General features: G+C 42.5%; 1 pseudogene; it reads left to right on the plus strand.

The window, feature by feature from the left end:
* Positions 1-343: 343 nt before the first annotated feature.
* On the plus strand, positions 344-20,592 carry LOC144103761 (uncharacterized; annotated as a pseudogene).
* Positions 20,593-25,002: the final 4,410 nt, after the last annotated feature.

Raw genomic sequence — 25,002 nt, forward strand, 5'->3', positions numbered from 1 at the left:
TTGATATAAGAAGTGTGTATCTGAATTATGCATGCATTAAGAATTAACCACATTTTACCACACTGCTGTCAAATACGGATCAAAATGCACGAGAAAATTATGACGTTGGCGAATAATTTGCAATATGTAAGACCAGTTGTAGCTGCAGGAGTTCTGCACTTCACAGAAGAGTGGCCATGGAAAAATACTGATTTCTTTCAGTTATGTTTTTCAGTTAATTAGAGCAGCCAAAACAGAAACAGCACAGTGCGGCTACAATCGAAGGGGCCAAGCCGTATACACTGTTCTGAAATGCACGAATTTGTTACAGTGACAGTGGGCCACCAGTTTTATTTTAGCAATCATGGCTCAGCTCGCACTGAAATTAAAATTGCACAAGAGGTAATGTAACAGTACAAACAAACCTGCAAACTTGTGCTCAGAGCGAATCAATGTTGACACACGCAGAAACAAGCTGGCATGTTGTCTGTGCAACACCAAAGGTTACTAAAAGTGCCCATGCGAATGCAAAACAAAGTGGCTGCTTAGTGCTGAGTAAAAGGCCATACATGCCACCTTAAGTATAAACATAACATGACTGGGGAGTTGGTGAACTAATTTACAGGTGGAGTAAATGCCAGAAGTAGCTTGGAGGGTTTACATAATGACGGCTCCTGGTTGAGGCTGGGAAAGAATACTTCGTGTATTCAAAGAGACCAGGAACATTGACTGTGTACAGTGGGTATCACAATCAGAATTAGTAGAAATATATTAACAGGATGAAACCTATGATGCAGCCAAATACAATGAAATAAATAATAAGGCACTTAAAAAGGCTGTGAAAGAAGGTCTCAACAAAGATGCGATGTGCCTAGGATGCTAAAGGACGCCGCTTCACAAATATCCTCTAGCAAGAATTTCTAGATCCGCTTCGTAGAAGCTGAGTTATGTGTAGTCAAAATTTGAATTCTCGCTTCCTCGTGCCTTTCCCTCTCCTCTCGCCACTTTTTGCACGCTGAAATATCGGTGCTCTTCCACTGGTTCCTCGCACTCGGCCCCTCCGCCGGCTTCTGACGCGCGCAAACAAATGCTTTATAGTACCCCGCTGCTGATGTAACGAGCGCTGCATGACATAACGAGCGCGGATTCGGGCAAAAGCACAGCACCGCAGATCGCCGCTAGACGCAGGAGTTTTTAAAATTGTATTATAAATTATCGGCTCGTTTTTGAGGTCTTGAACGCGGCATGAACGCTCGTTGGCCTGTACTCTACATAATGCGAGCATTTTATAGACGACCTCAAACAGCCTTTTCAGGGACACTTAAAGGGTGTGTGGGGCATACATACAAACGTCCTCTCCTATAGCTCATATAGCTTACAGGATTTACTGCCGTTTCTTTATCACGCCTGCTTTTAGCATAATTTCATCTAAAGACGAACAAAGAATGCTGTTAACAGAATGAAGGGCAATCTCCTCAATATCTATGTGGTCTACGCCCAAAACGGATATTACTGGTTCAAAGAATTCAAAATTGGTTTTTGGGGAAAGGAAATGGCGTAGTACCTGTCTCACTTATCCAGGGACACCTGAATGGCGTGTAAGGGAAGAGCTACAGGAGGGACTAAGAGAAGAAAGAGGTGCCGTAGTGGAGGGCTCCGGAATAATTTCGACCATCTGGCACTGACATTGCACAGCTGCACACGGGCGCCTTTGCGTTTCGCCTCCATCGAAACGCGGCCGCCGCAGTCGGGCTCGAACCCTAGTACTCCGGATCAAGAGCCGAGCACTCTAACTACTGAGCTACCCCAGCGGATCGTATTGGTTCCGAAACTTCATGTTTTAAAACTTTTTTTTTACGAGCATACACTTTCTTAAATTGCTATGCTTGCCTCCCGCCAGTTACGAGATTATGTGAAACTCACTAACCGCTTCCGTTTGAGGTATCGTTTCATTTTCGCAAAGAAATGTTCCTTCATTACACACTACTTTGTAGTACATCATTCTGCATTATTACGCACATCGTACTACATCGTTATGCATTCCTTTGTTCTTTGTATTGTACTGAACTCTCGACACTTTAAACTGCCGAGCACTGTCAATCAGGCACCTGTTTGGTTTTACCTTGCACATGGCTCCGTGCCACCGGCGCTCCGCGGAGCGCCTCTCGTGGTCCTGTGGGGAACAATGCCGCAGACGCGATGAGCTCCTGTTTCGTCATCTGCTAATGCGCGCTCTAAATGGTGTTGGCTGGCTACAGCTTCTACGACCACAGCAGCAAGGTCTGTCTGCGGCGGCTGCTGCTGCAGAACGTGTCACGCGCCTGGACGGCGGGGCTTTGGAACGGCGAAATGGAGAAAAGCGCTAACTGGAAAACGAGGATGTGTGAAAAACTGAAAATAATGCTCCGAAGGGATCAAAACCGCACTAGGTCTACCTCCGAACACTTCCACAGTAAAACTTCCAAGGTTAGGTGTCTCCAACACTCTGAATGAGCTCATCGAAGCCGCCACGGTGTCGCAGCATCAAATGCTTTTAGAAACCAAAACTGGAAGGAAAAAATCATGGAGCGCCTGGGGATCGAACCCTCGGAGTGTTCAAAGCGGACAGATAACGTACCTAGAGCAACCAGGGATACAATCAAAATTCCACCGCTGCCAAAGAGCATGCATCCGGTATTTCACGAAGGTAGACGCAAAGATAGGGCTGTGGCCTTACAGGGCAAATTTCGAGGTAGATCCGATGCGCTCTACATGGACGCTGTCGAATACGATCGCAAGGCAGCACACACAATGGTAGTGGTTCGTGAGAGTGGAGACCCGGTCTCGTGCTGCACCGTTAAAAAGTGCAACTGAAGCAGAAGTTGTTGCCATTACTCTAACAATAATACAAAGCGGCACGAGGCTGATAGTGAGTGACTCTAAGCCAGCCATTACGAATTATGACATGGGCAAAATCTCTGCTGCTACCACCAAAATTCTGAGAGAAGGGCAAGTACCATCAGAGCTAATCTCACTGATCTGGTCCCCGGCTCATCAGGGCCTGTGGGGGAACGAGAAGATGCACACGATTGCCCGAGGGCTCACTATCCGGTCGATCGCCGCTCACGCGCCGCCTCCACGCAAGGAACACCTCCCATCGGGTGACGAACTCATAACATTCCATGAAATAATTTATTATAAGCTCGGTCAGAAGACCTATTATCCAGCAGCAGATAAACAGCTCAGTAGGGAAGAGGAAATCATGTGGAGGAAATTGCAGACCGGGGTGTTTCCAAATCCTCAACTGTACAGTAAATGGCACCCAGAAGTCTTTAGTCCTAGAAGTGCGTACTGCAATAGCATTGCAGATCTAGTCCACATGGTTTGGACCTGCCCTTTCTATAATGACCCGAAAAGAAATGTACAATCCTGGGATACCTTATTGCTCAACCACAAAGCAGAACAACGCAAAGTCATCGTTCACGCCCTGACCACCGATGGGTCCCAGGGATTCCGGTCAATGGTTTATTTATTTATTCACGTTACCTTTAAAGGCCCCCAGAAGAGGGTATTACATAGGGAGGGATACAGTCATTAATAAAAACGCGATACATTTCAGCAAAAAGTGCAATAAAAAAAAACAATAAAACGTTAAAGCATAAGGCATAACACAAAAAGTAAAAATGACGCGGTGGCTCCACCGCGGTGGCGGTGGAGGAAAAACGCTAAGGTGCCTGTGTACTGTGCAATGTCAGTGCACGATGTCAGTGCACAAGATCCCCAGGTGGTTGAAATTATTCCGGAGCCCTCCACTATGGCACCTCTTTCTTCCTTTCTTCTTTCACTCCCTCCTTTATCCCTTCCCTTACGGTGGCACAGTTCAGGTGTCCAACGATATATGAGACAGATACTGCGCCATTTCCTTTCCCCAGAAAGCAATTATATACATAGCACAAACAAAAACAGGAAATTTTACACATTTCCATCACAGCAAAGAAACTCTTGGAATTTTTCGGTGTCAGTTTCTGTAGCGATGACTGATGGGTAAACAATCCTCCCATTCAATGTTAGTATGGGGAATGAATGACACTATACGCGTTTAATTTTGAAGGAATGGTCACGGCTGGAAAGACGGCATGAGGTGACAAACAAATCACTTCGAAGGGATGGGTAGTGATAAAACTTGTGGAGAAGTGTTAAACGAACAAGTTTACGGCGATGTGGCAAATCTTCCAGTTCGGAACGTTTTTTTAATGCTATAACACTTGTGAAGGGTGACTGGTCTGAAAGTATGAACCAAACAGCACGGTTCTGCAAGGATTCGATGTTTTGATAACGTAGGCTTGTTCAGGGTCTCAAATGGAAGCAGCATATATAATTTTAGGGTGCATTAGAGTTATATAGGTCAGTTTTTTAACGTGTATAGGGGCATGTCTGAGGTTACATTTAAGAAGACCAAGTGAGCGGTTAGCAGACGCTAGGGTAAGGGCGATGTGGTGATGCCATGTTAATTCAAACTGAAGGTGCACGCCAAGGTTCTACAGTATTGTTGTTAAGAATATAAGTGGTTGGAATGCGAGCTGTACGACGAGTGAAAGATATCTGTTTTGTCTTAGAAACGTTTAATGTCATTAACCAGGATGATCACCATAAGCTTACTGTGTTCGGGTCAGATTGTAGGGATTGGCAGTCACTGTCACTAGTAATGTTACGGTAAATTATGCAGTCATCAGCGAAAAGTCGAATTCTAGATGTTACACAGGAAGGTAAATCATTAATATAAATTAAAAAAAGAAAAAGTCCGAGCACACTTCCTTGTGGTACCCGAGATGTCACATAAGCAGAGGAAGAGTTAGAATTATTAACTGAGGTGTTAAGCTGTGCTAGTTTCAGTAGAAGCTTGTGATGAGGAAACCGATCAAAAGATTTTGAAAAGTCTAGAAACACTGCGTCGACCTCAAAGCCTATATCAAGTGATAACTGTAAGTCATTAACGAAGCCAGTTAGTTGAGTAACACATGAAAATCCCTTGCGGAAACCGTGCTGATATTTGAAAATAATGTTATGATCTTCGAGGTAGTTAATGACGGCTGTGGATGATATGCTCAAGAAGTTTGCAAACGGTGCTGGTTAGCAAGATGCGTCGACAGATCAATGAAGAAGAATGCTCACCTGATTTAAATATAGGTATTACTTTGGCTACCCGCCAGTCATTAGGAATTAGTCCATGTGATAATGATTGCGAGAACAAACAGGACAACACAGCGCAAAAGCTTTGAGATGTACTCTTAGGTATCTTATTGTTAAAGCTGAGGTAATCCGAACAACTAGTGATTTTAAGATTGTTTAATAAAGCTAAGATACCTGTTTCATTAATAAAAATTTCAGGCATGCAAATGTCATGGATTGTACTGAAGTCAGGGGATGAGCTAATATCTTCTTTGGTGAATACTAATGAAAAGGTATCATTAAAAACCTGAGCACATTCAGACTCATTAATTATGACGCCGTTACAGTCGGCAAGCAAAATGTTAGGTTGAAAGCTAGGATTTATGATGCGCCAGAACTTACGACGGTTGTTGGTTAGCGGAGATGATAGGTCATGAATGAAAAACTGGCGTCCAGTGGATTTTATCAGTGACTGGTAGTCCTTGTCGCATTCCTTATACTTATCCCACGTGCTTAGAAGGCCATTTTTTACTGCCTGACGGTAAAATAGCTTTTTCTTATTATTCGTACGTCACGACTTCTGATTAAACCATGGTGCACTGCTGCTACATCGGATGGTCATAAGTGGCACGAAGTCATCGACAAGTTTATTAAAAGTACTCTTGAATAAATCCTCATTCTGCTCAACAGCGTGCAATAAATATTGATTCATGAAATGGGTGGTGAAATAATTTAATTCGGAATTTATTTTTTCACAGTTAGCTCTGTTGCAACATCTGATTCGTTTAAAAGTAGTTTTCTTTTCGTTAAAGGAACCGGTAATGCGTCCTGTCATTATCTCATGATCTGAAATGCCGTCCAGGTGGGTCGAATTATTCCCGAGGCAAGCACCTCTCTCTCTTCTTTCCTCTGTTCCCTTACAGCACAGCACGGTTTGGGTGTCCAGCGTGAAACAATTACTGCAGCATTTCCTTTCCTCAAAAACCCATTTCCAATTTCAATGCTCAGATACATATATGCATGTCGCTTTCAAATTCTTCCCTGCAATATACCATGAAATAAAAAAAAATATCTGCCCACACTACCTCAGGCTTCGATTTAGGAGCGTTAGCTACGGGAGCTTCAAATGTTATCATCGGTGTGCTCAGCAAACGTGGAGAGGACCAAATCTAAACATCCGCAGATGTTCAGGAAACATCCCTTCTACGGCGCTGGCATCGAGGCACTCTACTTCTAAGAAAAGTCACACAAGCAGCGCCATCTACCTCGTGAATTTTGCACAACTATTGCGATTTACAGCCAACTTCACTATATCTGGTATATTTCCATGTTACATCCGTTAATAAATTTTATAAATGTGTGCATCACAACATGACAAATCGTTTGACCCCATCCGGACCCCCTACAACATACAGTTTGGCCGTAATGGCCATCTGAAGGCCGTTGGTGCGAATCCTACACATATTTTGGGCTTCATCTGAATTAGTAATTTTATCCTCAGGAACATGCCAATTCATTTGTGACACTTCTGCGTCAAATGGGTGGCCCCCAAATTTTATGCTGCAAACTGTGGTCCCGGGGGTGGTGGGGCCACACTTCATAACGGATCGAAAGCATAGATATCAATTGAGGTGCTTCACATCCACTGTTGGTATGTGATATAGTGTGGTCCCGTGGTAACTGTTTCGGTCAATTTGACGTTCATTGCAGACAGGCACGTCCTTGACAAATGTAAATATAGAGCTAACGCTCTTAAAAAGCCTCGGCATGTGTCGCTGAATCTCGCGTCACACAGTGGCAACTGCCCATTGAGTTTTTCTAATGCGTTTGCATTACAATCAGTCAATCACATAGTTGGAAAAATCTGCTCGTCTGTCTGTCTGTCCAAAACCTCGGCTGGCAGGTGGCAACATGGAGGCATGGAAATCACAGTGAAGATGGAACAAGGTTTTAAAAGTTTTGTTAAACATGAAGATGAAAGTGTAGATTAAAAACAAGTGGGAGAGGAAGGATCTGAGAAAGGGGGAGGCGACTGGTGGAAAAGTCGAGAAGGTAAACCTGTGTCCACTTTCAGAGAAGTGGGACGGTGGGAGGCGACAGATGCGGAAGTGCAGGCATGGCGTGTCACACCGTGGTTGCTGGATTATATCGAAAGTCTGGAGCAGGGCTACGGCGTGTCAGAGGGTGATTTATGAACTGGATCACGCCACCCGCTCGCATGGTCTGCACGAGTCAGCGGCAGCGACTGCTCCGTCGAGGAAGCACTGATGCTAACAAATATGCTCCGCCGCATCAATCGCACTGTTCGTCCAATTTTTTTTCTTTCCTTCACTTCAAAAACGAGCGTCGCGTTTTATACTTTCCAATTATCTCTGTACCTCTAGTGTCATTGCTATGAAAAGAACTTTATCATTACCACTGCTTTCACGCCGCAGATTAATTTCTCGCTGGTGCCTGTTTCATAAGATCTTCAATAACAATGCTGTCCTAAAGAGCCGGCTACTAACTCCTCCTACATATGTTTCAGGCCACATTGATCATCGCCATAAAGTTGCCGTTCCTTCATGGCATACTAAACATTGTTTTTATTCATTTATCCCCAGCACTTCTGAAGTTGGAACTACCTGTATAGCTGACATTACTGACTTTAATACTTCTAAGACTACCTAATGTAATCTCTCTTTATAAATTCTGTTAACTTCCCTTTAATTAGTTCTCACTTTTCTTTCACCTCAAAAGATTTTTTTGCTTTGTTATATTTGTTTACTGTTTTCTTTCTTTTCTCTTTTTTGCCACTTTACACCAGTTTATGTTATTCTTGTTGCACCGTATGTTACCAAATGTATGTCCTCCCACTACCCTCTGTGATGCCCTCGGGTCCGTGAGGCTAAATAAATAAATAAATAAATAAATATAACTTTCCTTCCCGTACTGCCCATTCCATTCACATAATTTTTCCCTCTTTTTCCCTTGTGACCCACTTCTTTTAAAGCAGGATGGTTAGCTACATTTAAGCGAGGCCTTTTGCAGATTCCCACAGATCCTACATTCTTTAATGGTTGATGAATATTTATTAACTCATATGATGTGTTATTTACACGGCCAGTCTATATGCTAATGCTAGCTCATATATCTTTCCCACACTCAAGGCCAACACTCCAAAATAATTTTGTGACTGCAAGGCATGCATGCCACAAGAGGGCGAAAATTTGATTACAGCATGTCAAGAAGGAAGAAAACTGTGCGAGAAGGTATAAAATAATTGCAAACAAAAACAGAAAATGCATGTCGAGCTCTGAAACCGACACGAATCTGCCATATGTGGCTACAGCAGGTCTCTCGCTGGATAGTTCTGCACACTATGGTTCATTCGATCAGAGCTAATTTGGTCTGCAAACTTTTTTTTCATTCGTATCACCATTTCCTTTTTATGCCCCAAGGAAATAAGCACGACTGAAAAATGGAATGCATGTGTTAGGAGGAGAATGGGAGCAGATCATCTCGGTGAGCTGCAGTCTTGAGACATTTTATGGCTGCACTTCATGCCTCTGCCTTCCTCACTCAGAATAAATAATGAAATGAATAAAAGATTGGGAGCATGAGATGTGCTGAAAGTTACAAGTGTGGAGAGCTAAAAGCACTCGAGAAAAACTGAGTGGAAAAATTAGGTGGAACTCTTTTCAACTCTGTTCACAGAACTGCTCTTTCAGTTAAAAAAAAGAAAGAAAGGCAGGCCTTTAAGCTTTGTGCCATGGACATGATGATTGTATTTCATTGCTGAACTCTTGCCATGAGGTTTTTATTATACAATACTGTACATCACCACCGCCATCCAAGCAGAGCCAACTGTAGGACAACGGCCACTACCAATGATTTCCAGTTACTTCTGTGCTGTGACAGCCATTGCCATGTTATCCTGCCATATTTCCAAAGCTTGCCACTTGAACAAACTTTTGATCATTGCCATTTCCATTTTCCATATCTCTGTACTCACTTCAACATTCTAACAGACAACTGTTATCAGCTCTCCACATTACATAGTCTGCCCATATCTGCTTCATGTTTTTGCAAGTAGTATAGCCCTCTTTCAGTGAAAACCCACTTTGTCTGCCTGACTGTCTATGAACCCTAGACTTCTGAGCACCCTCCATGCCTGGAAGGTGCCTCCTCCGGCGCAGCCCCCGGTGGGTGCGCCGGGTAGCCGCTGGTTTAAGTGCATCAAACAAGCTATGAGCACTCTCCCACCATCCACCCACTCACCCAACCACTTTTACCCTCCTGCAGCAAAAGCAAACTCAAAGATGCAATGGAAAGGTGATCAATGTAAAAATGAAACATGGAACCAATACAGCAAACGGAGATTTGTTGCATCACATCGTGTGAGCACGTGTGCATTTTTGTTTCACCTAAATTATCCTCGACTCTATAGCCCTCTTACCCATACTATTTACTTTGTCACTTAAAGTTAGACCAATCATTTTCCTTCCATTACTCACTCCATTTTTCTTAGCTTCATTCCTGGCGAGACACACTATCACTTTTCAGAGAAGTGGATAAGCTGCTGTTTGTCAGCAAGTCAAAATCAGGGAAAAATTACTTGAGATATAATGTTGCTGGATATGAATAACTGATTATGACACAGGGTGCTTAGTTCTTAGATGCACATTATTCGTTAAACTTGTGCATGTTCCTTTTTAAATAGTCTTTAGAAGGATTGGCACACTTTTTTATTGCTGCAGAATATTGTAGGTTTAAGGTAAAAAAAAAAAAAACTGCAATTTTAACTTATATGCAAGGCATTAACATCATGGAAAGGCATAATACTCCTGCACACTCTATTGCAGAGCTCGTGCTTTTAAAAAGCTTCGCACCATCTCAGAAGATATATACAGCAATGATAGCTGGGGATAGCATCACTTTTTAATTTGGCATTTATATAAGACGTTGGGATACTTTGGCACAGGTGGTGGCTACTTCTACAATGAAAAAGGAAAGAACAAAATTTACAACATTGAAAGAAACAGAATACAGCACTAAATGCATATTCCTCCTTCGCGCACACACTTGCTCACCTATGCTCTTTCACGGATTCCAATATCAAGCTTTCTTGTTAATTAAAGGCATGAGTCCATGTGAACACCAACCACCGAAATGTTACAGAATGCGACTTAATAAATTTTAATTTCTTCCCCCTTAACACACTGCTCCAGATTTAACGGTGCACTGCAAAATCCACAGGCTTAGAATGAGGCTGCATTAAAAGATGGTGAAAAAAAAAATCTTTTCGGCCAATAAATACTGTCTTCTATAAACTTTTCACTATGGGCATACATGCCAATCCACAGATACATAGAAGTCCATGCAGATGTAAAGCTGCATAACACACACCAGGTATTCCAGAATTTTTAAGACCCCTAACAGGCCAATTAATGCACACATTGCACACTTCTTTGGAGCATTTGTAGGTTTTGGATCCCAAACTTTTATTCGCAAAGAGTGGTTCCCTCTCTAAAAGGCACAGCACATTATGGAACTTCAATCACTGTGCTGTATCTTTGTGGCAGCGTTAGTCCTTGCTCAATGTGTTCATCTGACTCTTAAGACACAAGTCTCAGTGTAAGCTTTTTATATTGTCACGGAACCAGGAAAGACTAGAAGGCCAGAAAAGATGCATGACCACAAAGCTTGGTGATATGAACAGCTGAATGTCAGCTGTATTTGCACACATGAGAGGTTCCAAAAGCTTTGCACATACTATGTACAAGGAAGAAATGTGTCTGGAATATGTTCATGCTATGTCCGCCTCAGTTACCTGCTTCTCTATTACTAAGCAGTACTTGTTGCGGGGTTTGTTGGTACATGTAAAGGAAAATACTGGAGCGTAAACCAAACACAAAGATCAAGTAAGAGGATGACAAGATTTATCAAAAAAATCAGAAGATTGTATCAGTGACACTTCAATGGCATTATGTAAGAATTATGTTTCTTCTTGATGCATTTCTCTAAACATGAAACGATTTGTGACTTGTTCTAAATTAACACTCGTCCTGCCATGTCGCATTGCCTGTGTCTTTTGTTTGCACTCCTGTATTTACCTCTGAATTAGTTTTGTAAGCTCACTACTCACAATGGAGGCAAGTCATGAAAGCCAAAGTGTCATGCACATTTACCTAGTATGCTTCACCAATGACAGTAAACCTTTTGTGATCCTCTACCACTTTCATCAAGTGTTAGTGGTGGTGAAATGCTTCATAAAACTCAATGCTCAAGTTGAAGAGCAACCATCAGCTATGAGAGCTGTCTAAAAGCGGTTTTCTCGAATTCAGACTATAGACACTTCAGTGCCTGCAATGATCACTTTGGAGAATGGCTTAGGAGATACAAAAGAGAAGACTTAAAAGTAAATGTGCACTGAGGAGTTGGGGAACAAAAAAAAAAGTCTGCTGGTTTGGGTCCTTGTCTCCTAAAGCAAGAGAAAGAGGCCTGAGTGGATTCACAAAGACCCTCAGCTATTTCAAGAAAGAAAAGCCCTCCATTTTAACAAAACTGTCAAGTCTACCATTAAAGACCTTCTTCCTGTGTGCTTTCCTCACGAACGTTTTTCTATGTTATTTCCCATGAGAATGTTCACCAACTAGCTTAGCAACCAGCTTTACTTGAGTATCAAAGTGACATCCGCAATTTTTGTTTTTACTAAGAATAGAATTGTGGCTGCTGTCTCATTTGGTGAAATGCACACTGTGACAGTCGAGGTGTGCTCCACGGACCACCCGAATGAAGTTATCGAACAACTAAAAACACACAATCACTGGTCAACGATGAGAGACTGGCTCCTTCACCTCGAAAATGGTGTTGCCCAATGTGACATGAAGAATTCTCATCGCTGGTGCCTTTGGCATCATTTTAAAGCAAAAGCTTTACTAGCCTAGCGGTGCCAATTTCGCCGTGTCTGCATGTTGACCTTGAACAGGAGGAATGGAGTTGCATAAGTAACCATGTGGCGTACCACGTGACTAACAGCAGCTGCAGCCGCACACTCCATCGTCCCTGCGGCTGCTGAATCAACCGCTGCGCGCTACCTATCTAGTGTCTCACTATGAACGAAGCAAGTCAGCCGGAGCAAGCGTCCTCAAGAGTGAGTGCTCGCAGACGTCAAGCCGAATCTGATCATTCGGTCGACTTTGCAAGCTGTGTGAGGGATTTAGAAATTGACAGGGAGAGTAAATGCACTAAACGGGCAGCCGAAACCGATCAAGAGTGGGAGCTTCGCCTGGCTCATCACTAACCCTAGCTAAACCGAGGCTAAGGTGATACCAAAGCTTTCGCTTGCGTAATCAGGGTTAGCTGAGCTAAGACGCAGCCATTTTTCTACAGCCTTAAACTCCCCATCAGATCTAGCTGTTTACAATTTGCGAACAAAATTCCAAAATCAAGGCCAATATGCAAGAAAAACCTCCATGAATTGAAAAGACATCATTCAAACTGTGCTGAAAGAGCTTTTTAGTATCAATGGAAGAATTTCAGCAGTGCTTTTAAAAGAACATCCACTATCTTCAAAGTGCAGTGCTGAGGTGGATTAAGACTATATATGGAGAAATGAAGAAGAATAAAGTCTTTTTAGAAAAAAATGAACATTGATGAAGAAAGCAATTTGTGAGTTCTTCCACAGCAGAGAACTGCATAAAAGGCTGTCATTGATTAGGCAAGACAATGCAGGAACCCCATGACAAAAAAAGCAGAAAAGAACACTATAATCAGCAATAAAATCAGAGAAGTGATTTCACACATTTAAAGTAAAGTCATTTACCTAGTTAGTATAAAAACATCTTGTGCAGAAACTGTTAAACATATTCTGAACAATCATGTCAAAATCCTTAATAGTGTTCAGCCGTGAATGATGGTTTCACATGAACGTTAGCAGCATTTCAGAGGTGTAGTTAGAGGTGGTTATGTTGCTGCATCACCGGCCCACAGTCTGCCTTGACAAAGGCAGCTGACACCACAGCCCGAACTTCAGACTGCTGTAAGAGCTGTCACGCCTTGCATTTACTGAACTCAACTGATCTTAAATGATCAAGCATAGTCTAAAAGATGCTCCCCTGATTGTGCAACTAAAAAGTTTCATGCAAAGAAGTTAAAGCAGAAAAACTTGCGTAGCACAGTCATCCATATTGCAGTGAATCTCAGTACTTTTTCTTTGTTCATTCTTGAAAGGCGTAGACACATGGCTTTATCGCTTTGTTTGTGATACAAGATGTGACCAGATTTATCTCAACTGATCACGTCCAGGCAGAGTTGATTCTGGGTTGTTCCAGACTGTAGTAGTAATTTCGCACGCCGTACCTCGAAAGTTTACTATAAGCTTTAAACTGAGCATGGAGAGTGGCAGGCATTCTGTCCGACGAAAGGCAAGCACACTTGTTGCTCAGCTGCCGCCGAGTCATTCAGTTCTTTACGACTGCAAGTCAGCCCGAATAAAGATTTTTGTAGAGAAGTCATTTTTACTCTCTTCCTGCTCTCTGCAGTCACCACTACGTGAAAATATGCTGCATATTTCATCACAAAAGAAACTGCATTTTGGATGCATGTGACGGGAGAGTAACAACTATCAGCATGCCAGTCATAACGCATGTTTTGCAATGAGCTCTCTACTGCATTCATGAGCAAGAGGGGCTGCAGATGATGCCAGAAACCCAATGACCATTTCAGAGGCCTTCACAATAACCTGTGCAAGTGCTGAGGAAGCCGGCGACTGCTCTGCTAATGACTAATGCACACTGTACTGCAAGTTGACCACTGGGTGATGTACACAGCTAGAGCAGTCATTTAATGAAGCTATCAGTCAGCTGCAAGTTTATCTTCTTTTTGAAAGTCTCTATACAGCATGCATTCTACGCGACCCCAAACAGGTTCAAAGAGCTTTGAGGAAAACAAGATGTCGCATCATCGACTGCAACACAGAGGTGGTGACTTTTTTACAGCTGAAGCTGCAGAGACAAATTGATGTGTTAACTGAGTAACTTGGTTTTGTAGCAAAACTGGTGAATAATGCCAGTGGGAAAGCCAGTTCAACAGGCAGAAGTAGTGAGGAACTGGGATCCTATGATAAAATGTAAAAAAGAAAAGAAAAAGGTTATAGTTATACCGCCCCCGGGTCTCATGCGGCCACAGTGCTGCGTATCTGAAGGTAAGCTAGCAAAACAGAATACACAACCAAACATGCTGCAAAGTACTCTCAAATTACTGCAGTAGCTCCAAACATTTGCAGATGTTTACATGCCAGACTAATACCACATTCCACTGGCAAAAATATGAGAGAGTACAGTGAAATAACATTAAAAGCTCACACAGCCTTCATTCTCCACACAAACTAAATGTGTGCTGAGTTGAGTTGAGAGGTGCTCAATGATACAGGTGGGATCAGCCTTGCTTATTCTGCCGGCAATTGCTCCACCGTAGCGTCACTTCTATGTTAATAATGTCCAAAAACCTGTCGGATCTACCCTGCTATGCGCACAGTCACTTATAATAGCACATATTCCACTCCCGCAGTCACCATCTATGCACACATTCACTCCACACAGTCCACATCACAGTCCAATGTGTGCTGAAGCCAATGCTACACACTACGGTTATAATAAACTGCACATCTGCAACCAAAAATTCAACTTTAACCCAATGTTTCGAAGCCGACTCGGCTAAATTCGGCTAAAATGTTAAATTTTTGGTTGGAGATGTGCACTTCTCAATCTTCTTAAATCTTAAAACCCAACCAGACAGGCAAATCTGTCAAAATGTTTAGTTTTCACACTACGGTTACAGTGGACTCTCAATATTTTTACATGCTTAATTCAGACAGTCAATTTGAACTTGCAATTCGTTCTCTTTAAAACCAAGGGAATTAAAAAAGGCTTTCATTAATTCGAACTCTTCCTGACCCATGGCAGCTGCATTTCAATGTAGGTGAAATGAAAAAGGCACCTGTGTGCTCTGAAAAATCCTAGTGCAATTGAAAGTTGTCCGCAGCCCTCCACTATGGCTGGCTGCCTCTTTCTCTCTACCTCCTTTCACTCCATCCTTCACCCCTTCATTCAATGTGTGGTTGAGGTGTACCATGAGATTGAGACAGTGCATTTTTCCTTTCCTCGTAATCAATTTATTTATTTGAACTCTGGATAACTTAAAAACGTTTTCATTCCTCCTCGAGTTCACATTATTGACAGTTTACTGTGCATGGTTGGCTTGCTGCACGAAAGTTACATGAGAGGTTAGGGCGCTCGGCTACTGATCCGGAGTTCCCGGGTTCGAACCCGACCGCGGCGGCTGCGTTTTTATGGAGGCAAAACGCTAAGGCGCCCAGGTGCTGTGCTATGTCAGTGCACGTTAAAGATCCCCAGGTGGTCGAAACCATTCTGGAGCCCTCCACTACAGCACCTCTCTTCCTTTCTTCTTTCGCTCCCTCCTTTACCCCTTCCCTTATGGGGCCGCGCACAGTTAAGGTGTCTAATGTTATATGAGACAGATACTGCACCATTTCCTTTCCCCCAAAACCAATTATTATTATTATTATTAAAGTTACATGAGAAGTTTTGAAGCAATACTGCAGCAGTAAAAGGCAGTATTTTGTTGCCTGACGTATCAAGGCATAAGTGTGGCAACTGCTATGTTTCTGGCTTATGCAAACACAACTGCCACAAAATTTGTAATAAGCCTGACATAGGAGACCATAATTAATGAGCTACAGCATCATCACAGCAAGTGGCACCTGAGCACACAACTCATACTTGCATGCATGAATGGCAACACAGTTACTACCACCTGTAAAAGGACCAGTTTGTGCCAATACACTGGTGCAAGCAATAAAAGCAGGCTAAGCCAACTTCTCAAAGCTTTGAAAAAATGCCGTGTTTAAATGGACTCACCGCCTAACGTATGTCTATTACTTCAAATCAAGTGTCCTCACTACAGAAACTCCCCCTGTGCTTGTTTCTAATAGAATTTAATCAGCTGGGAGCCACACTTTTATTGCAAGAGCACCACGCAAAAGCTTCTGCAATCAAAACACTTGTCACACACTGATACACATCATTCCCATCATTAACCTAGGGCATCCACTGCAGAACAAAGGCCTCTGTTACAGATTCCCAGTAACCCTGTCCTGAGCCTCGTCATCACCACAAACTTCCTACTCTCATTTGCCGTCTGGCCACTCTGCCGCCCGCTGCTATACGTTTTCCCATGGAATTCTCCCTGTTACTGATTCAAAGGTGAGGCTGAAAACATGATAAATTTTCCAGAAACCCATAATCAGCAAGGCTAGTTTAACTAGCTCCAAGCACTAAAGGGCAACAGCACCACTTTTTCAGATTTCCGCAATATTCAAGGACTCGAATCTATGTTGGCTGTAGGTAATGGATGCCAAGTGTTTCTGTGCAAGCATTTAAAATAGTGACATATTTGACAACTGAATTCTATGCTTCTCCTCGATGCAACGAAGAAGTGCGGGCAAGTTTGGTGTGATGTCACGGAAGGTAAGATTTCAAATTGCTGCTGCCGTCAACCACACCCTCCTGTGCACCGTATGATGCTGGCAAACAACTCTCGGTGGGCTTTGTCTTTGATGACGTTGGTTTTTTTCCTTCAGAGCAAGTGTTTATGCATTGGAAATGTACCGGTACCTTCATCTTCCAATAAATGGAAGATGATATTCCTTTCCAGGTGCCACCTATCATTTTGATACAAAACAAGTATTTTTTGGCCTGAACATCATTCACCCAGACCTCAAGAAAGCAAATCTGTTAGCGTTCTAATGGAAAAACCAATGGTTAATTATTTACACACATGTAGAAAATTTAACAACCTGTCAAAATAGTTCAAAACTGTAATATTAAAACACCAGGATTTATGAAATCAACACCCTAGAATTACGGAATCATTTTTTGTTTCGAATATGCACAGGAAGCAATAAATTCGGAAAAACAAAAGCTATTAGTGCTGGTGAGAGAAATCTGTCAGAGAAAAAATGGCGGAAGACCTGCTACCAAGATCACTGTTATGTGGAATGTTCTTTGGCGTGTTTGCTCGCTGGCATAAAAATAGTGCCCTAATCTGCAAGTTTAAGGATGCGAAATTTACCTGAAACGAAAAAATTTGTGCTACGGTTATGGACAAAAGTTTGCGAGATGCGGAATCACAGAAAAAAATTTGCTCCAATGTTGCCTCACTAGCTAGTACGCTGGTAGTCAATTCAACAGATGGAGAACACGTCTCCTCATGCATGTATGGGTTTCATTGACCGGCTTTGTTTCACCGTGAAGAAATAAATTTTTTTCTTCCAATCCACATCCAACAAATGTTTGTCCATGACTGCGCACAGTTGTGTATAAAGCGCTTTAAAGAGATATGAACTGGCACGCCGCTGGGTGCATGCCTCGACACCAGATGGGTTGGGCATAACACGGTGCTGCGAAATCTGGGGCATGCTATTGCATTCATGTTGTTGTTCCATGAAACCGCAGGCATCTTAAATTGCTAGCACAAGTGTGACTCTTAAGCAGCCAGCACTAGAATTGAGACATCAGGCCTTGACCCTTCAGCACTGGGAAAAACTTAGGGCTAAAGTGCTATTCTGAATAAATTTTCATGCATTTCCTCACACCAATAATTTTGTGACCCTTTGGTCGTGCTAGTCATGTTGTGCTATGAATTCCATCTTTTGATAGTCTTTCCCTTTTATTTCAGTACTTTGATTTACTTGTTCATGTTTCTGACAATATAGTTATATCTTTTGCGTATGGCTCCCCCCCCCCCCCCCCCCCCCCAACACCTCCCCCCAAAGGCATTTAGAGGAGTTGCAAATAAAGCATTAAGGCACTGCTTTCGCACTGGTTCTAATGACTTCCCTAGCCGACAGCACGAAAAAGAAATCTGGTTTTAAAATGGCAATAAGTGCCACAGCCACAATGTAGCATGGCCACAGTGTTCTGTGACATGCCATGAGCTCTGGTGACATGGGTGTTGTCACAAAGAACGCTTTTTGATATGCTGAAAAAGAAGATGGTTGATCAAATTGGGAAATGAGTATTCACATGAGCAGCACAAACTAGCCCGAACATAATGCACTGAAATAACTGAAACCCCAATTGATGTCACTAAGCTAGAGTTTGCCATTTAGTTTGGGTCAAACCAAAATGTTTCATGCTGTACCCACGCCCTGTATTTTGCAGCGCTCCATCAATCATGTTCCGCCACCTTGCCCGACAACATGCCCTGGGTCATGACAATTTTGGGTGCTGCAAATATTTCCTTGATCCAGGAAGCTCGCTTCATCAAGAGTCCATCATACCACATCTGTCATAGTTCGGAATGGGTATAAATACTTTCTAAAGATTTTTACCTATTTCCTCCCAATATTCTACAAGAAACCCCCATTCCCTCGCAATAACACTATCAAATTTGCAGGTCAGCTATTTTTAAATGCCCTTACTTTGTATTGACCATTACTGAGTAGAACAGTATCACTGCAGATGCTGTGATGCAGAAACTACTGAATTTATTTGAAGCATACCTCCATTGAATGTTGTTCATTGGCCTGCCACACATTGTCCTGCTCAGCCTATATATATATATATATATATATATATATATATATATATATATATGTGTGCATTTTTGTTTTGTTTTGTGTCTATATTTTTGTATTTTGGACATGGTAGCAAGATTGGAGTGTCTATAAATGAATAAAAAAAATGACAAGGTACTCCCATGATCTTCCCACGCATGTGAAAACAAGTCTCCAGGCTCTGGTCCAACCCTACTTCAAGCACCTGCAGTCTTTGTTCTCCTGTCAGTCCAGCATGCTTTCTTGTCAGTATAGGCATGACCTATATCAACAAAATAAAAAAGAGAACAGGAGATATCAACAAAGCAACAAAAACCTCACAGTACCCAACCACTAGCCCTCCTTTATAGCTTTCCTGAAACTGCTGACCTGAAATGTGCATGGTTTCTCTGTGAATGAACTTCAGTGCATAAATATATACATTCCACAAGGTATTAATGAGGAATCCAGCTTAGACTGCATTTCATCTTCAAATCAACAACCTACTACGAACACAGATCTAACACTAAGAGAGCAAGGCATGTTATGCAGTATTCTCTGGCACTAATATTTGAACAAATTCCTATAAGAAAAGTTTTTTCCTTAAAACAGTGAAAGGATGGAACGGATTGCCACCAGGCATTTTTGAATCCAAAGACTTCACGAGAGAACTAGAATGCCATTTCGCTTAGCCAAAGATAACCCGGGTCCTATTTGTGCTCTTAATTATTGTCCTTTTTCCTTCATTTCCACCTTATTTTCAGATCTGTTTCTTTGCTCTTCCCAAGCAATCCAGACGACACTCCTTCCATGGCCATAGCATAGGCACGTAGTATGGCTGAAATAAAAATTAATAAACTCAGTTTTCAAGACTATGGCAACGACTGACTCATCAGAGTTGCATTTCATGACAATGACGTGAATACAAATTAGTGTACCTGGCACATAGCATGGTGGATGACAACTTTTGCAATGTTCAGCGTGCCATACTGACATGTAAAGGTGTCTCCAATATAAAAGAGAGCAATCAGTCTGCATAGAAAGATGAGTTTACTAAAGTTTAAAATGAGTTTTGGATATTATATGGCATGCAGAAGACTAGTTGGAAAACAGCATGCATGTTGCACATAACTATGCAGCAATTATATATTGAATACTAAAACTTTTTCCCCTTCATATTGGAAGGAGCTGAACTTTTGGCGGCTCCTCTTGTTGGACTCTTGTCAGTACGCTACGACATCAGAGCATGCTGTCTTCAGCTGTGTTTGAGCACCAATTGACATCACTGTGTGCTTAATTCCCTGCAGTTCAAACAAGAAGGGCTCTGGTGACTGATATGATAATCTGTTAAACATTCACAGGAGGAAAAAGTTATGCGGCATAAATACCAAGTCTGTAGTTTTTATAAAAGCAAATAAAAGACAAAACTCAGCAGTTTTATGCCAGCGAACTTCTAAATTCTCCATGAGTAATTGCTTTTTATGTTGGATCACAAAGGTAGAGTAAATATGATGGAATGTTATAAAATAATTTTTGAACCACACACACAAAATATTCTCAATATTTGAACTTTATTTGCCTTGAACAATTTCACTACCCAAACAAAGCTCTGGAACATAGATACTCGGGAATATGTTACTGCATCTGCCCCTTCTGGTAGCATAGAGATGAAGATGAAGCTGTACCGTTCTCCCAAGCACCGCCAAACTAAATAATTATCACCCTCTAACTTTTGAGCCCTGATTACAACCCCACTCTGTTTTAATAAACAGCCTTTTGTGCTTTTGCAGACAATGGAGGCACCAGGGACAGGCAAGAGGTGGCGAGCCACGCTTAACATCTCCCGAGCGCTGCTTTCGTACTGAGACAAGGAGAGTGTTTTCCAGTAATGTAGTAATGTCCCCTCATTGCTACGGGAGTATGCGAAGCTCTCAATGCTGAATTTCGTGGATTTTATTCATTATTATGAGAGCAAAACCACAAAGCCATCGTGCTTATCCAAATTTGAGTCTTTTCTTTGTGCCACCCTATAACAAAAATCCTGGTGACAGGCGAAACATAAAAGGTGGCCCTGTGCTCTGCAATGTCTGTGCATGTTAAAGAACTCCAGGTATTCCCCACTACTTTCACTCCCTCCTTTATCCCTTCCCTTAGGGTGCAGTTTGGGTGTCGACCGAGATAAGTAAGACAGTTACTGCATCATTTTCTTTCCTCAAAACCAATTTTCAATTTTTTTTCCATTTGTGCACTGCTAGTCACTAGCCCACATGACTGCACAGTATAACCCCCAGCCCTAATCTGCCAGTAGCTGAGAAGCACTTGGCCAAGGTGGCAGTCAGACCTGATCTGTGCTGGGAATATTTAAAAAAAGGCTAACAATGAAAAAACAATGGAAAGGAAAATGATTTGGATGACATTAAGAGATAGAAAGAGGCAGAGCGAGTTGGACAGTAAATATGAGTTGAATATAAATTAATTGAAAATACAAAGAATAGATATGCACAGCAGGGACAGTCAGGACGACCTGAAGGTGGCCTGTATCGATAGATTGCCACCTTCTAACGACAAGGATGCTACTTTCACTGAAAACAGAGCTAGCTTTTGAAAGGTAGAAGAGGCCAGAAAATGAGACATGTACATTGTCACCACTGACATTTTCCCAAGCAAACTGCTGATGGCCTTTTCTTTGTTGTGGATCTAAGAGGCTAAGTGCAACTGTCATTCACTTTCAAGCAGTGAACACGGGGTCCTTTCCCGTCCTGACGTCATAAGCTTTAATCGAGTGGTGGCAAAAAAAATCGTGCACACTTGAACACAATTTTCACAGCATAAAAGTATCTTTTTGCTGTTGAGAAAAGATCTAAAAGCAACAGAGAGACTGACAGTCAATTAAAAAAAAAAACTGGATACAGTTTAGAGCACAAAATTGGGCGAGCTGATGGTGGAAAAAAGCGCATGAAGACAATAACAGGATAATGAACCACAAAGAGAAGCGCTTGTCCTTGTGGTTCTTTCTCTTGTCATCGTCTTCACGCACTTTTTCCACGATGCCGGGTACAGATGTCCGCAGTATCCCTCCAAAGCCAGCGGTCTATTTGGACGACAGAATGCCTACCAAGAAAAATGTAATCCAAGGTGGTCATGACAGCACTGAAGTGACGAGCTGAGTAAATTTAGTGGAACAATATGGCTGTCACAGATGCAGAACAGTAATATTTGTATAAGACTGGGAGAGGCCTTTGTCGTGTAGCAGACTTAAGTGACCTCATAGAAATGACGACAGTGCTTCTGTAACACAGCATGAGCCCCAAACAGTATCAACAATACAAAGTCTTGCTCCCTTCAATAAACTGCTGCAGGCGGTAATGCTGCCTTGAAACATTGGCACGATTCGGATACAAATGACCCTTTATAAAGTAGCTTAGAGTTGAGTGAAGGTGGCATTTTCAGCATCGATACGCTGGAAGGTGCCGGCAAATGTGATGGTATTTAGTAGCAATTAACTTTCAGCATTCTGAGTGCTTCAGATCACACGAAATAAAATGTGTTGAGATAGTAACTCTGGCGTCCTAACGAAGCACTTCAAAGTTCTAAAAATTTGGTGATTTGTGTCTGCTGTCCATAGATCATCAATGTACTTAATTGCGTATTCATGCCAAATGTCACATAAAATAGTGGCTGTCCATTTTTTCAGACTTTCATATAAACATGTCAATGTTAGAATTTTTTCTTGAAAAAGGTGACTATGAAGGTGAAACTGTTGAGGAGGGGTGAGAGGTGTAATTATCAGGGCTCCAAACGGAAAAGGAGATAGCAATTCTTTTTGCCAAACAATGTTTACGCCATGAAGAATGCCGTTGCCGAGGGCTTCAGGTCAACTGTGATCTTGTGGCTTTTATCGAGCGGCATAACTTTCAGTACACATCTGGTTTTGTGTGGAAGCTTGGACAAGTGGTGATTATTCACACTTAAAGCAGCACAAAACCACACGACAGACGGAAGAAGAGAGATACACACCACCAACATACACAGCACTCATATATATGCTTCATTTTCCATCCATCACCTGGTTTGCACGGTTTAGAGTATCAACGCAGTTTTGGGTCTCTCCTCCACCCAAATGCAGCTCTTGCGTCTTAGAATGAAGCAGTTGTGTTCAGTAGCACAGTGCCACAACTGCTAAATCATCACAGTGGACAGGTGCGGAATTCAATTTGGGCATTGTTCAGGGTCTCAACAATGTTGGGGGGGGGGGGGGGGGGGGGGGGCCTTAGAAGTATTTCTTGCTGGGCGAGTTGGTTGATGGTTTTGAATTGACAACAAATTGCACTAGCACACAAGACAGACACAGCAGACAAAGTTGACGGGACTGGTTAAAACTTGCAACTGATTTTATTGCCTTGCAAGTAAAAACTTATATAGGCACTGACTGAGAAAACGCACCCTGGAATGAGGAAAACAAGTCAAGCAAGTGTGCTCGCCATACGAAAAGCTGCAGAAATTTTCTGTGGCTGTGACTGAGAAGCTGCATAACAAGGTAAAAAGAGCAAAATGCAACAACAGGAATGAACAGATGCTTGTACAAAGTTATGTACAAAGTTATGTACAAGATATGTACAAAGTTACCCACAATTTAAAGAAGGTGGCTAACAGGCATGGCCTCCCTGTAGTGTTTACAGGACCATAAAAATTGGCTGGGCTATATCCCAGGAACAGTGGCAAAGGAGCTTGACCAAGTGGATGTGGAAGCATGCAAGAAAGTTTGTGAAATATGCCACGGCTGTCCTCTTCCAAATTCCGATGAAGTGCGGACGAGTGTATATGGGGCAGATGGGCTGCTGTGTTAAGGACTGCACGAGAGAGTATGCCCCAATGACAAAAATTAAAGAAGAAGCAAACTTGCCCGCTCACTGCATTGTACACAAAGCTCGAGAGCTGTGACTTGAGAATATTAAGATTACAGGTCGGAGCAGAGTAGCGTGTAAGCTGCTGGAAGCATACCACATCAAAAGGATAGGATCATCCTGCTTAAGTGATGCACCTGTTCCTTTGTATCATTTGGAAAGAAAATTTTTCTGCAGCTTTTCGCATGACATGTGCACACACTCAACTTGTATCCCTCTTTTCGGGGTGTGTTGTTTCTATCAGTCCTATAAACGTTTTTACTTTCAAGGCAATAAATGCAGTTCTGTGTTTGTGTCAGTCCTGTCAGCCTTGTCTCCTGTATCTGTCATGTGTGTCAGCAAATTTTAATTGCCAATTTAAAATATCAGGGGGGGAAGACGCTCTGACAATGGGTTAAAGCAGAAATTTTCAGCCACTGGGCTGCTTGCCCTTTCATTTCCCCGGAATCACCTCAGCATAGCTTGTGCTTCAGCTTCTATGATGACAAAAGTCAGTGACAAATAGAAGAACAATTTTTTAGTCGTGTACATCATCCAAGAACAGTCAGTTGCAAGTTGTTAAACCCGCCGCGGTGGCTCAGTGGTTAGGGCGCTCGGCTACTGATCCGGAGTTCCCGGGTTCGAACTCGACTGCGGCAACCCGACCGCAGCAACAGCGTTTCGATGGAGGCGAAACCCCCGTGTGCTATGCGAGGACAGTGCATGTTAAAGATCCCCAGGTGGTTGAAATTATTCAGGAGCCCTCTACTACACGGCACCTCTTTCTTCCTTTTTTCTTTCACTCCCTCCCTTATCCCTTCCCTTACAGCACAGTTCAGATGTCCCTCGAGATGCGAGACAGATACTGCGCCATTTCCTTTTGCCAAAAACCAATTTTCAATTTTTATTTCCAAACTGCTAAGTATTCAGCAAAACTTTCTACAGTTAACAGCTGGGAAGACAGTTACATATTTTTTGACACCTTCACAGGCAGTGCAATTGATCTCAAAATAGCCCAGTGTGCAAGCATAGATAAAAGGCACCGTTACATTAAGCTTGCAAAAGGTATTTAGCAACACGATCGAAGAGAAAAAGGGAGCAACGTCACTACCTATAGGATGCTCAAAGCGTAACATTTTATGGGCACGACCTACTATTCGAAACTGTCACTAAACCGACGGTGGGATTCACTTAGCGAAGACAAGAATTGCAAGGTAATTAAGCCAGCCTCGGCTGTACAGAAAAAATAAGGTGGCCGTAATTTCAGCAGCACTACCGATATGTGAGCACGACCTTTGCAGAATGTACAGCGTAAACCCAAACCGCACACCACACATACGAAACAGGGCCTTCAGGTATCGGAGCGCCGCAGTGGTCCAAGCCTGCGGTCCA

Source organism: Amblyomma americanum, chromosome 9, assembly GCF_052857255.1.
Source record: "Amblyomma americanum isolate KBUSLIRL-KWMA chromosome 9, ASM5285725v1, whole genome shotgun sequence".
Classification (NCBI taxonomy): Eukaryota; Metazoa; Arthropoda; class Arachnida; order Ixodida; family Ixodidae; genus Amblyomma; species Amblyomma americanum.